We start from the raw sequence: 14,303 nt of genomic DNA, 5'->3' as shown, positions 1-14,303 counted from the left end.
TTGCCGCCTTCTGCCGTGTCACCTCCTCTGTGGCACATAGCTCTGCGTCTGCTACTGCAGCGTCTACTTCAGCTTCTGCAGCCCATTTGGCGTAACTTGCTGCTTTGGAGGCCTGAGATGTGCCACTACGACGGGAGGATGTTCTGGAAGGCTGGTGGGAGCCAGCAGCAGAGAATTGGCACAAGACACTAGAACCTGCCTGCGATCTACCCGACTTGGGATGGAGGGAGGAGACTTTCTTTGAGTAGTGGGAAAAAGCTGCTTGTGATCAAGGAGCTATGTCAGATGTGGACTTCTCCCTCGGTGTTTGTTCCTTCTGTAATGCAACAAGGACCATGGCCTGGAAGGAGTTTCTGCCTTTCTGAATGCTGTCTTCGCATTCTTTGTTCACCTCCTTGAAGCACTGAATGTGTTCTTGGAAATGTGGGTCTTCCAGGTTCGACTGAATGTACTTGAGTTTACTTTCACTGTCTCTCCATTGTTTGAGGTGCTCCTCTAACTCCTTCTGCATCAGGAAGATGGTCTCAAGGGGCAACTTGCTTTTGGGGGTGTTGCAAATCTTGAACAGCTTTGTCCATGAGTCTGCATGATGGTGATACTGCCTTTCCCAATCCTCTCTGAAGCATTTCACTGTGGGTGAGGTAAGCTTCCTATGCTGCCTGAGGTCGTAGGCCTTCTGAGGTATCGCGGCTTCTTCAGAGGGTTGGACAATCTAAAGGCGGTTGTTGGGAATCAAGCTCCATGTTTACATCAAGGGTGGGTGGAGGATTCGGGTCTTCTGGTACATCATAGACATCTGTCATGGCTGAGGAAGTTACCATGCTTCAAATTGGGAAAGGAAAAATTCTGGAAAATTTTAGTGATTTTTTTGTGCAATTCCTTTTTATAATAGGATACGCTGCAAGCAGGTGGCAGAAGGTAGAATTGTTGCTGGATTTAACACTTGAGCACATAGGTGGCACTGCAGAGTCTGGGTGATGCTAGCACAGCACATGGTATGGCTGTTTCTAGGGTGCAGTGTGAGTGTGCAACAGAAGGGGGCACTAGAGGTTGCATTGCGAAGTCTGAGGACTAGAGGGCTGAACGCAGAAATATGTGCAGCAGAGCCTGAAGACTTGAGGACAGAACGCAAAAATATGCCTATAAGGGTTGCTTGCTTCACAAGGTGGCAGCAGAGGGTCTGGAAGACACTGTTGCTATGCCCATATTAGGTTGCAGTTACTCTTGGCATCTTTCAATTAAGTTGATTAAATGGTGCACAATAGTTTCATGATCACTGGTCAATATTTGAGAAATTGTGGAAAAAATCACATAAGGAGAAAAAAAATCTTTTTTTTGTTCAAAATAAAATAAAATGACTTCACTGTAAATTTCTTCTTGCCCACCAGATGGAGCTGGTAGGTTGTAGGTAATCTTGGAATATTTGAAATAAATTGATTAAATGTTCACAATAATTTCAAAAGGAGTTATCAATGCAAACACGTATTGGAAACTCAGGGAGACTTTTCTTTTGAGTACCAGATTCAGAAATCTTACAGAGTCCTGTTAAAATTCCTCTTGGGAGGTGTAATTTGAGACACAGCTTTTCCTTCGCTGAAGAGAAAGGGAAGGGGGATCAGTAAAGGCTTTGTCTCCCTTCCAAATGATGCAGATAGTAAAATCAGCTTCTGGTTTCCATTTAAAAATACAAGCAAGATTTCTCAAACTTTCCAACGGAGGTTTGACTTAACTTTGGAGAACGGGGAAATTTCTAACTCTCTTTGTTATGCAACTAGAGTCTCTGAGATAGTAGGAAGGCGAATTGAGCAGAGAGGAGGGGTGGGTGAGTGGGTAGAAAGGTCTTTTTGTTTGTAGCATGTGGAAAACTCCAGCCCCTCCCAATATCCACAGCATGTAAAGAGATCCAATGCTCACAGAGAGAAACGACGAGACATGCAGGTTCAGATCAACATTGCACATTCACTCCTGGCTTCAATATCACATTGCTTTATCACAAATCCAAAAATTAATAAAAAAATTTAATTTTACTTTTCTGATGAGTTAGGATTCATCTTTCACTGTTCTGTCTCTTGCACAGAGCTAGCTTTATAGCTGTGCAAATGCAGATAGATAACTCAATAAAGCTTCCATAACAAAGTTCATTTATTGGTACATCAGGTATCTTCATAATTCACATTTATGACAAAGTTCTTCTTTAATGACCAATCCTTTGTATATCTGCCTTGTACGTGAAAGATAGTTATCTCCTTAACCCATCTTGTAGCGATAGAAGGAAGATGCCATGAGGTAGAGAGTTCAGACAAAGAATGAGGAAAACTCCCTTAGCCCATCAAGGGTCAAGTCAGTGACCAATCAGGATTACAGATGTAGCCACGTGAGATGAACTACATTTCCCAGGATACCTTTAACTACATTTACCATAATGCATTCCCTTAAGGGGACAACTCATAATTCCTAAGTAACTATCCAACTCCCATAGACTGGCTGGGACAGCACACTATTGTGCAAACAACTCTAGCCGCTATTAACACATGTAACATTAAATATGTATTGTACTCCCTTTATGTGGGTACCAACAAAGTATTACTGGTTTTAAAATTTAAATCTATATGTTGCTTTACCATTTTTGCTAACCTGGACACTATATCCTCTTGAATAGTTCCACTAGCAGTGCCCAATACTGAATTCATATATTCCAGTTTTTTAAACTGAGAAATAAATTTCAGAAAAAGAATTCAATATTGCTCGGTGAATGTGCCTATCAATTCCATTTGTAAGCTAACTTTTTAGATGATTTTGTACTATCATCTTTTTTTTGTACTATATATATCTGTATAAGGCTGTAAAAAGCTTCAGTATATTTTTAAGCTGCATTCTAAAAAGGTTAGTTGACCGAACATGGCTTCACCTGGCTTCTCTCCCTCTGCTATAGAGAGAGCATTCCATTAGGGACTGTTGTTCCAGGTAAGTAGTCTTGGCTACGAAAGATTTTTGTGCCACTACTGGCACAAAATAACAAACTCCCTTGGTTTGTTAATAGTATTTCCATTTCAAGTGTTCCTTTTTCAATTAATCAATTGTAATTATGAAACTATCAGCCATTCTTTTATATACACAGTGCAACATCTTTTTTATAGACTGTCATTTTCAAATCCACTTTCAGCGCCGTCTCAGTCTTGTCTGGTGAAACTTGTTCCTCTTCCATAACATCTTTTAAACACTAACTAGCTATAGTATCAGGGACTTTTAAAAGTAACTGAATATTACTGATCTCCATTCCTCGCCTGCTTTCTTTGCTTGCCATTGCCTTCACCACTCAACTTACTACAACAATCGAGTCCAAACCACTGGTGATTTTTTTTGCAGCATATTGCCAAGATGAAAAGGCAAATGAATTTGTCTGCTTTCTTCAGCAATAAAACAAAAGGAGATCCAAAAGAGTCACAACCACAACCATTGGAGTCTGAGGAAAGCAGAGCCAGCGCATCATCCATCGAAGAAAGTGGAGCCAACACATCATCCACACCAGGACCAGAGGAAAGAGCCAGCACATCATCCATCGAAGAAAGTGGAGCCAGCACATCATCCACACCATAACCAGAGGAAGGAGCCAGCATATCATCAGGTACTGGAAGAGCTGAATCAGACATTGAAGAGAACCTTCCTGACTGCTGACACTGCAGCAATACAATAATTTTAGGGAAAAATATGATGGACTGGACATTTCATAGAAAAAATTAGGTTGCAAGTGTTAGGTATAACATTGGTCACCTAACTAGTTTGGGTAAGATAATATATATATAAGCTATGATTCTTAGTTTAAAGTGTGTGTTACTTTAAATGCAAAGCATGTATTTTGGGTGTGGTGTGAAAACACCATAAGAGGGAGCAAGAGATGCTGATGAGAAGCTGACGATTCCCTGATGCTTTGCTGGCAATTACTGGAGTTGCAAACGGAAGAGAGGAGTTTCTGAGTTTGTTGCATATCTCTCTCTACTGCGAGGAGATAAATTACCGGACTGTTATTTTGTAAGTGTACCGACCTCTCATTTTTGACATTGGAATTTGCAACTGGATAATCCCTGGACGGACTGAACTAAGTGTATGATATATGGACTGTTTTGACTATGCTTTAACTCTTGCTGGAATAAAACTACTTTAATTGGCACTGTATCTGCTTTTACTGAGTGTAAGCTACACAACACTTATCTCACATATTTTGCCTGCCTGCCTGACTGCCCTGCAGATCCTTGCTAGGGTATATCCCTAACACTGGTTATGGGCCCAGCTGCACAGTCAGACTAACCAGGATTTAACAGGCTTATATAAAGTGAGAGTTTGTGTAGTTACACAATACTGTAAACAGACAGCTGTGTTTAATTATAGTTTAATATCCAGAAAAAGATGGCACAAGTCAATTTACCAAGTTTGTCTCTAATATCCAAACTGGATGGAACAAACTATGTTTCATGGTCTGTGAAATGTAGCCTACTTCTACGCAGAGAAGGTTTGTGGAATATAATACAAAACCCACCAGAGGTAGATGCTTGGGATCCAGAGGATGAAAATGATGCCCAGAAGTTACAAGAATGGAAACTGAAAAATGAACAAGCTCTCTGTATAATAGGACTGACACTCAGTGACCAGCAGCTTGTCCATATTCGTGGAGAAGAAACAGCTGCTAAGTGCTGGGAGAATTTAAAGAAGATTTATGTTCGAGACAGTGTAGGAGCTCATATCAATCTTACACAGAAGCTGTTTAGAACACATCTTCAAAAGAATGGAGACATGTTGACTCATATAAACACTATGAAGAGAATTTTTCAAGAGCTGCATGAAAAAGAGCTTATCTTCACTGAACTGCATCAGGTTTATATAATTTTGTCTTCATTGGATCAGAGTTATGATGATTACGTAACTTCATTGGAAGTGCTGCCAAAGGACAACCTCACATTAACTGACATTACTGGCAGATTAATTGAAGAAGCCAGGAGAAGGCTTGAAAGGGATCAACTCAGAAGGGAACAGCCACAAGAAGAGGAATTATCTTCGTCAGCCTACACAATTAGAAAATGTTTTAATTGTGGAAGAAAAGGACATTTGGCTAGATTCTGCAAGAAAGAAAAAAGCCAAAATGCCAGCCAGAATGCAAAAAGGCATCAAAAGGATAAAAAATGCTTAGAGTTAGCCATGTATAGCAACCAAAACGTGAACAATAATAATTTTTGGGATGTAGATAGTGGAGCATCGCACTGCATAACAAAAGATAAGAAAAGATTTATTAAGATGTCCACGAGTTCACAGCAGATATCATTACCTAATGGCTGGAGACTTAAAGCAAAAGCTGAAGGTACTGCATATTGTTCTTGCATAAAAGAAAATGTAAAGATGTTATATGTACCACAACTTAAGTTTAATTTGCTTTCAGTTAGAGTTTTGATTAAACTAGGTTATGTAGTTACCTTTAGGGGAGAAAACTGCATAATAGAAAAAGAAGGTAAAAAAGTGACTGCAACTTTAAAAGGTGAATTGTATGTGTTAAATGATAATCAATTAGAGGTGGCTAACACAGTGTATAATAATGTTAAACCTCATGATGAATGCATACATTTGTTATACAGACGTTTAGGGCATATAAATTTTAAAATGCTCAAGCAAACTGTTGAACTGTCTAAAGGTATAAAACTGAAGCCTTGCAGTAAGTATTTGCACTGCAATGCTTGCAGTCAAGAAAAAAGCAAGGTAATACCAGCAAATAGAGTTAATGGATTTAAGACTAAGGAGCCTCTAGAGGTCGTATTTGCTGATATTATAGGTCCTAAAAAACCAAGTGTGGGAGGTGCTCGTTATATATTAAGTATAATGGATCATTATTCTAGATATGGTTTCTGTTATTTAATGAAGACTAAAACGGAAACATATCAAAATTTCTTTAATTGGTTGAAGTTTGCAGAGAGAAAAACTAAAAGGAAACTAGTAACTCTTGTAACTGATAATGGTACGGAATTTATAAATAATAAATTCCAAAATAGACTGAAGATGGCAGGTGTAGAACATAAAAAGTCTGCACCATATAGGCCACAACATAATTCCTTTATAGAAAGGCGAGGCCAAACACTGCAGGCAATGGCTCGTACTATGTTGTCAGATTCAGGATTACCTGAGAATTTGTGGGGAGAAGCAACAATGTGTGGTAATCATATATTGAATAATGTTGTTAACTCAACAACAGGTGAATTACCATTCACACAGTGGCATGGTAGAAAACCTGACCTAAGTTATATGCACACATTTGGTGCACCAGCATGGGTGCATATTCCCACACAACTGAGACATAAGGGACAGCATAGGGCTAAAAGATTATATTTTGTAGGTTACGAATCAAACCATAGATCTTACAGGTTCTGGGAAGAGGGCACAACTAGAATTTATTGTAGTGCTAGTGCTCAATTCCTGGAACATGTGGGATGGCAAAAATTGGAACAAGATTCGAATAAAAGTGTAATAATAGAAACCTACAAGGGCCCGAGCCACCATACTAGTGATGATGAAAATCCAATTAATGAGAAAGTAAAGGAAGAGAAAATAGAACCAGTTAAGGAAGAAATAAGTGAAGAGGAAATACATGACCAGGAACAGGTTATAGATAAAAGTCCACCTGTGAGTCCTGTTCTACCTAGAAGGTCAACACGAGTAAGTAGACCACCTGATAGGTATCAGGCAAGTGTGGTGTGCCAGATTAGCAAAATTCCAACCACTGTGGAAGAACTAAAATTGTATCCTGCGAAGGATCAGGAGAACTGGCATACAGCAATGCAAAAGGAACTGAATTCATTAAAACAGATGGGAGTCTATGAGAATGCTAGATTACCTCCAAGTGAAAAGTCCATTGGATGTAAATGGATATTTAAATTAAAAACAGGTACAAATGGGACTGTTACCCATAAGGCTAGGTTGGTAGCTCAAGGATTTAATCAATCTGCATGTGATTATGATGAAGTGTTTGCACCAAGTCTAAAGGCAACAACCTTGAGAGCAGCTTTAGTGTGGGCAGCTAAGAAAAACTATATCATAAATCATTTAGATGTAGAAACTGCCTATCTGCATGCGCCATTGCAGCACACTATATACCTAAAGAAACCTGTAGGGATTAAGGATGATAAAACTAATAATGACTGTTGGAAACTTAAAAAGAGTCTCTATGGATTAAAACAATCTGGTTACGAATGGAACCAATATATTGTTAAGGAGTTAAACAATATAGGGTTTAAAGCAGGTTTAGCTGATCCATGTTTATTTAAAAGAGAGAAAAATGGAATAGTGTCATTATTATTGTTGTTTACAGATGATATTGCCTTAATTACAAAAACTAATAATGAAGCTACTGAAATAATATCATTATTAGGAAAGAAGATAAAATTAAAGCAATTAGGAGAGATAAAACAGTATCTCGGATTGACAATAAATAAAACCAATAGTGGCTATAAGATATCTCAAGAGGATAAGATTTATCAATTACTAAAAACATATAAGATGGAACTTTGTAAACCAGCAAAAACTCCAATGAGTCAGGAATTTTGCCGGACTGATGTTCAGAGTTCAAAATTTGATAAGACTATCTATCAGTCGTTAATTGGTAGTCTATCATACATTAGTAATTGGTCAAGGCCAGATATTGCCTATAGCATTAATCAATTGGCTCATTTCAACGCTGAACCAAATGAACGACACTGGCAAGCAGCAAAACGTATCTTAAGATATCTTAAAAGGACAATGCACTATGCATTGTATTTGGAGCCAAAAGATGATTTGATTCTAAGTGCATATGCTGATGCAAGTTTTGCAACAGATATAAACACTAGGAAATCAACTTCAGAAATGGCTATACTATTAGGAAAAGCATTAATTGGTTGGAGGTCAATTAGACAGCAACACATAAGTATGTCCACAATGGAAGCAGAATTTTCATGTCTATCTTTATTATGTACTGATTTAATTCTGTATAAACAGTTGTTATTGGATATGGGATTAACTGTTAATGATTCTATTGTTGTGTATGAGGACAATCAAGCAGCCATACAGTTGGCTACAAATATTGCTGTAAAAACGAGATCTAAGCATACAGATCTTAGATATCTGAATGTAAGACAATCTGTAAAAGATGGTTTAATAAGATTGGAATATTGTATGACTGAGCAAAATATTGCTGATCAGTTTACAAAAGCTCAAGGTGCAGTGAAACACAAAGAGAGTTGTGATGACTATGGGTCAAGATTGTAAATAGCTATATATATTATTATATTACCCAAAAGGGGAGAATGTTAGGTATAACATTGGTCACCTAACTAGTTTGGGTAAGATAATATATATATAAGCTATGATTCTTAGTTTAAAGTGTGTGTTACTTTAAATGCAAAGCATGTATTTTGGGTGTGGTGTGAAAACACCATAAGAGGGAGCAAGAGATGCTGATGAGAAGCTGACGATTCCCTGATGCTTTGCTGGCAATTACTGGAGTTGCAAACGGAAGAGAGGAGTTTCTGAGTTTGTTGCATATCTCTCTCTACTGCGAGGAGATAAATTACCGGACTGTTATTTTGTAAGTGTACCGACCTCTCATTTTTGACATTGGAATTTGCAACTGGATAATCCCTGGACGGACTGAACTAAGTGTATGATATATGGACTGTTTTGACTATGCTTTAACTCTTGCTGGAATAAAACTACTTTAATTGGCACTGTATCTGCTTTTACTGAGTGTAAGCTACACAACACTTATCTCACATATTTTGCCTGCCTGCCTGACTGCCCTGCAGATCCTTGCTAGGGTATATCCCTAACAGCAAGTATTGCAGAAGATTTGAAATTTCAACCAAAGAAAAAAGTGTCCACGGAGCTAAGGAGTGGAAGAATTACCAAACTGAACCATCAGGAAGGAGTAAAGAAATCCAACAAGCTTCCCTCAGAATGAAATTGAAGGAACATTTCTCATCTAAGGCTCACAACATCTGTACAGAGAAGTTAAAGCAATGTGAGCAAGATGCCATAAACAAAGGACTGGAGAAGATGAGTGAGAAATATCTGGGTAGTACATACAGAGTGTTTATTACAGTTTATAGTGTGGCACAAACATGCAGAACATTTTCATATATAGAAGATCTGATCGAGTTACAAAAAAGAAATGGTGCAGATTTGGGAACAGGGTTGCATTCACATAGAACTGCAGTTGCAATAGTAGATTTCATTGCAAAAGATATCAGGAAACATTTATTTACCAAAATTATTGAGAAAACTCGCAAAATCCGTTTGATAATTGACGAAGCCTCAACAATACCTTCCAAACCAGTTCTTATACTGTACTTAAAAGTTGAGGATCCATTTTTCTCACCAACGATTTTCCTTCAACTAGTAGAATTAGATAAACAAAATGCAGAGACAAGATGTTGTTCAGTTATAGAAAGTTTGAATAAAGTTGGGTTTAATAGAAACTATCTGGATAAACATTTAATTGGATTTTTCTCTGATGGAACCCGTGTTAGGCTTGGGAGAAAATCTGGGGTAAGCACTAGGATAACCAAAGAGTTTCCAAATATTATAATATGGCACTGTTTAAACCATTGTCTTCAACTTGTTTTAGATGATTCTATTAGGGAAATAAAGCAAATCCAATCATTTTCAAATTTTTATTGATAAAATATATTCTATTTTCCATCAATCGAATAAGAACCTAATTGAGCTTAACAAAATCTCTGAACAACTTGAGATTGAAATTATAAAAATTGGTAGAGTTTTTGGACCAAGATGGGCTGCCTGTAGTTTAAGATCAACCCCTAACTGTTGGCAGGCTTATCCAGCGCTACATCAGTTTTTCTGTTCAAATAAAAAATACTCTGGTATGGCTGCCCGTCTTGAAAACTCATATTTTCTTTTTTCTTCCGCTTCTTTGTTTTTTTTCTCTCTTTTATACTTCTTTTTCTCCTTTTTCGGTCGCAAGACCGAGCGTTTTTTTTTTTTTTTTTCTTTTCCTCTCTCTTTCTCTTCTTTCTTTCTTCTTTTTCTCTCTCTGTTTCTTATGCAATGTTGTTATGTTATTTTTTTAATTGTAAATTCAATAAAATTTATATATAAAAAAAAGAAAACTCATATTTTCTCATTGATTTGGCCTTGATGATTGATGTGCTAACTGAAATATCTCTCCTTTCCAATGCATTGCAAGCGAGAAACATAGACATTATAAAGGCTGAAAAACTTGTGCTAAGATCAATTAGATCATTTGAAATGCTTATAGAGGAAAAGGGTTCATATGACAATAAAGTTGATGAATTAGTTACTTCAGAAACCTTTAAAAATATAAATGTTATACAAAATCACCGATTTGTGGTTTTTCCTCGTGAAAAACTTATACAAAGCATTGTAACTAATTTGAAGAAAAGATTGATGGATTGCGAACATTTAAAAACAGGCTGCCAATTTAAAGACATTGATCAATTAAAATTTCTAAATTATTTGGAGCCAGATTATTGGAACATTGAAGAAGCGGTGGTTCCATGGAGAGCAGCTGAAGGACAATTGGCTGCATTTGGTGAAATTTTCAATTATGAAATCAATATTAATGATTATTGTGATTTCATAGAAAATGTACTAAAAGATTCTAAAAATTATACAATTCCTTGCAGCAATAAAAAGGCTAGAGATATTATTAAAACTATTGCAATCAGTTCAGCAGAGGCGGAAAGGGGCTTCTCGCAGATGAACCATAATATGTTCAGAAGCAGAAGTCGCCTTACAGTTTCCAATATTACAAACCTCCTGACCATCAGTCTAATTGGCTTACGAGTTCAAAAATGGGACCCTGTTCCTATAGTAAAGAAGTGGTTACGGGCACATAATCACACAGCTGATGATGCTCGTGTTAAACACAAGAAAACTGTAACTCAGGACGATAATAGAAAAGCAATTTGGGAGTACTTTAAATAAGTTTCATTTTTTGTAAAGTTTTCTTATGTAATAGTTTTTGATTAATATTTTAAAATGTTGTAACAATATAGTTTTGTGTACCTTTTTAATATTTAAGCATTAAAGACATGACATAATAAACTACCTTTTGTTTTGGTATATCTTTTTTAATACTTAGTCATTAGAGTAAAGACGTGATGTTGAGTTGGCCTCGCCCAGCCCTCTGCAGCCCTCCCCATAGCTGCTCGCGTCTCGCCTTGCCCTCTCTAGGGATCGCCAGGCCTTGGAAACTGACAAAAAGCACTTGCTAAGCAATTGGCCACTCAGCAAGCACCTGGTCATTAAGTAAGGACCACTTAAATTTGGGTTGCCAGCCACATGGCAACCTGCCAGCCTGGGCCTTGCCTCGGCCTCCCCAGGCCTTGGAAACTGGCAAAAAGCACTTGCTAAACAATTGGCCACTAAGCGAGCACCTGGTCATTAAGTGAAGACCACTTAAATTTGGGTTGCCAGCCACATGGTCACCTGCCCAGGCCTTGCCTGGGCCTCCCCAGGCCTTGGAAACTGGCAAAAAGCACTTGCTAAGCAATTGGCCACTAAGCAAGCACCTGGTCATTAAGTGAGGACCACTTAAATTTGGGTTGCCAGCCACATGGCAACGCCCACCCCAGTCACATCACCACGTAGCCATGTCCAATCTGCAAGCCACTCCCACCCGTCACATGACAACCAAGCCATACCCACAAATTAGGCCACGCCCACAGAACCGGTTGTTAAGAAGTGTGAATCCCACCCCTGCTATTACCACTACTGTTTGTGATTGCACTTACTCTGTTAACAATACCGGATAATTCAGGCCATGGCTATCAACATGAAAAACATCTGGCAGGTTATCCCACCATCTTCCTATGGACAATCTGAAGCTGTATAGAAATACAATTGCAACAACATTTTCCATATATACAGCCAAGAAACTGCAATGAAGTAGACAAATGTGCCACCCTCAATCAAATAGAAATAGTGAAAACGGAAGGAATCAAGATCCTTATGGAAACAACATCAAATACAAATATCTGGGCATCCTTCTAGCCAATAAGCTCAAGCACAAAGTCAAGAACAAAGCCAGAAGTTAATACGTCAATTGAGTGAGGAGGATCTAAAGTCCTAACTCAGTTAAGGAAATACCATCAATGCAATCAACACCTCAGCAATTCCAGTCATTAGATACACAGCTGGAATAGTGGACTGGACTCAAACAGAACTAAAAGTTTGTATAGAAAGACTAGAAAAATAATGACAAAGAATTTTTTTCCTCACAGCAATATTGACAGGCTTTATTTACCATGGAAAATAAGTAGGCCTGGAATGTTGCAAGTTAGACAGTTAAAGAAGAAAATGGGGCATTGGAAAAATATCTTAAGAACACCAAAGAGAATGCACTGAAGCTAGTATACCAGGACAGCTTACTGAGTATTGGAAAGACCAAACTGCTCCACAAGAAAGACCAAATGAAGACAGCAAAGAGATATGGGAAGAAAAAGTATTACATAGTAGTACATTGTAAAAAAGGAGGCAAAACAGATAATAAAAAGACCTGGCAGACAGATGGGCTAATTTTGGATGCACAAGATTAAACCTTAAGAACAAACAGATACAAAACCAGAATTGACAAGACAATAAGTGACAGCAAGTGCCACATTTGCAAAGAAGCTGAAGAAACAGAGGATTGTCTGGTAAGTTTGCAAGAAGACTGTACAGATGACTACAATTGCAAAAAAAAGCAGCAACAATAATACATTGGAAGAACTACCAGAAGTACCAGTTACTTTCAAGGAACAATTGGTGGGGCCATAAAATAGAAAAAGTCATAGAAAATGAAGAAGCTAAAGTGACTTTAGAATTCAAAGACAGGCACTTGCCAAATGATACCCTAAATTTAACACTGAATCGTGGGCTTGGCAGACAGCAGAGTAGAAGGAAAAGAACTGAGAAAAATTACAAAATACAAAGATTTGTGAAAAAAGTAGAATGATGGTGACCAAAGAATGCAAACTTTGCCTTGAATGCAATCCCAAAATACCTGAAGCACTAAACATGATATGGACAAAATGTCCATTGGTCAATTGCAAAAGGCAGCTTTACTTGAAATAACTTACATATTGTGACAACATCTTTAACACCGTCAATATCCTAACCCAGGTTCTTCGGTAAAAATGCATACACCAGTCTAAACCTCTTGTAATGAACCATAATGCCAAAGATGACAAGTGCTGGGACTTGCAGCAACATCAGGAATTTTATCAAAAATTTCTCCTGAAGTAAGCAGGTTTGAAGAGCCAATTATTAAATCACTTGCTCTTATGAATATTTATCAGTTACATTATACAGAAGAAAGAAGCTAATCTTATACCAAAATCTACTTTATATAGCATCTTCGAATATTCAGAGAAAACTTGGAAACCGCAATAGAGTGTAAGTAGAAAGTATCTAATGCAACTGTAATATCTCAGGCTCAGTTCTACATATCTGAACAGTAAATGTGTAATGTGCAAGTCCTATCCACACATATATTCTAAATATTTGTTATTCACCAGAGAAACAAAAATTCTTTATAATTTAGTTTGTGATCATTATATGAATTCTATCTCTGCATTTTTGTCACCTCAAAGTTTTTTTATTTTATTTACTGAAAAACCTTTTTTCATCTGTGCTGGCCAAATTAAATAAAAATAGGTATTTTCAAACCTAACCACATTTGTAGAGAGCAGCATAAGAGAATAAACATAGATGTGCCCAGACTGATAGCTTAGGTAAATTCAGAAAGTTAAATGTAAAATGGGGAAAAAACCCAATCTGAATAATTCAGAGGTTTGATGGTTGTTGTTGTTTTTGCTTAGAAATAGCTTTTATTTTATAAAGCTGAAGTTTAGTCTATAAACTTTTTAATCATACTTATAAAAAAAGAGGAGGGAGCTAAAAATGTTTCTTACATTACATGGCTACACAAATAAATATATATATATATATATATGGATCTTTGGTTATTCGGGCTTTCTCCCACGTAAAATTGGAAGTACTTTGGCGACATTTCGACGAATTCTCATTCGTCATCTTCAGGCTTGTGTCTTGACTTTGTGCTTCTTGGAGTAATTAATTAAATAATTAGATATTACTCCAAGAAGCACAAAGCAGACACAAGCTGAAGATGACAAATGAGATTTCGTTGAAACGTCACCAAAATACTTCCAATTTTGGACGCGAGAAAACCTGAATAACCAAAGATCCACATACAAATACCAGAAAACCTCAAAAACATATACATACATACATACATACATATATATATA

General features: G+C 37.3%; 1 long non-coding RNA gene across 1 annotated transcript in view; it reads left to right on the top strand.

Moving 5' to 3' along the window:
* Positions 1–568, top strand: part of LOC148124018 (uncharacterized) — a 36,805-nt gene extending 36,237 nt beyond the window's left edge. The window contains exon 3 of the long non-coding RNA XR_015740163.1: positions 488–568. This is a non-coding gene — a long non-coding RNA (uncharacterized LOC148124018). The remainder of the gene's footprint in view (positions 1–487) is intronic.
* Positions 569–14,303: the final 13,735 nt, after the last annotated feature.

This window comes from Pseudonaja textilis, chromosome Z (assembly GCF_049901715.1).
Source record: "Pseudonaja textilis isolate UNSWEBS1 chromosome Z, rPseTex1.2, whole genome shotgun sequence".
Lineage (NCBI taxonomy): Eukaryota > Metazoa > Chordata > Lepidosauria > Squamata > Elapidae > Pseudonaja > Pseudonaja textilis.
Note: the sequence above shows the minus strand (reverse complement) of the source record. Positions and strands in the feature narration are given on the sequence as shown.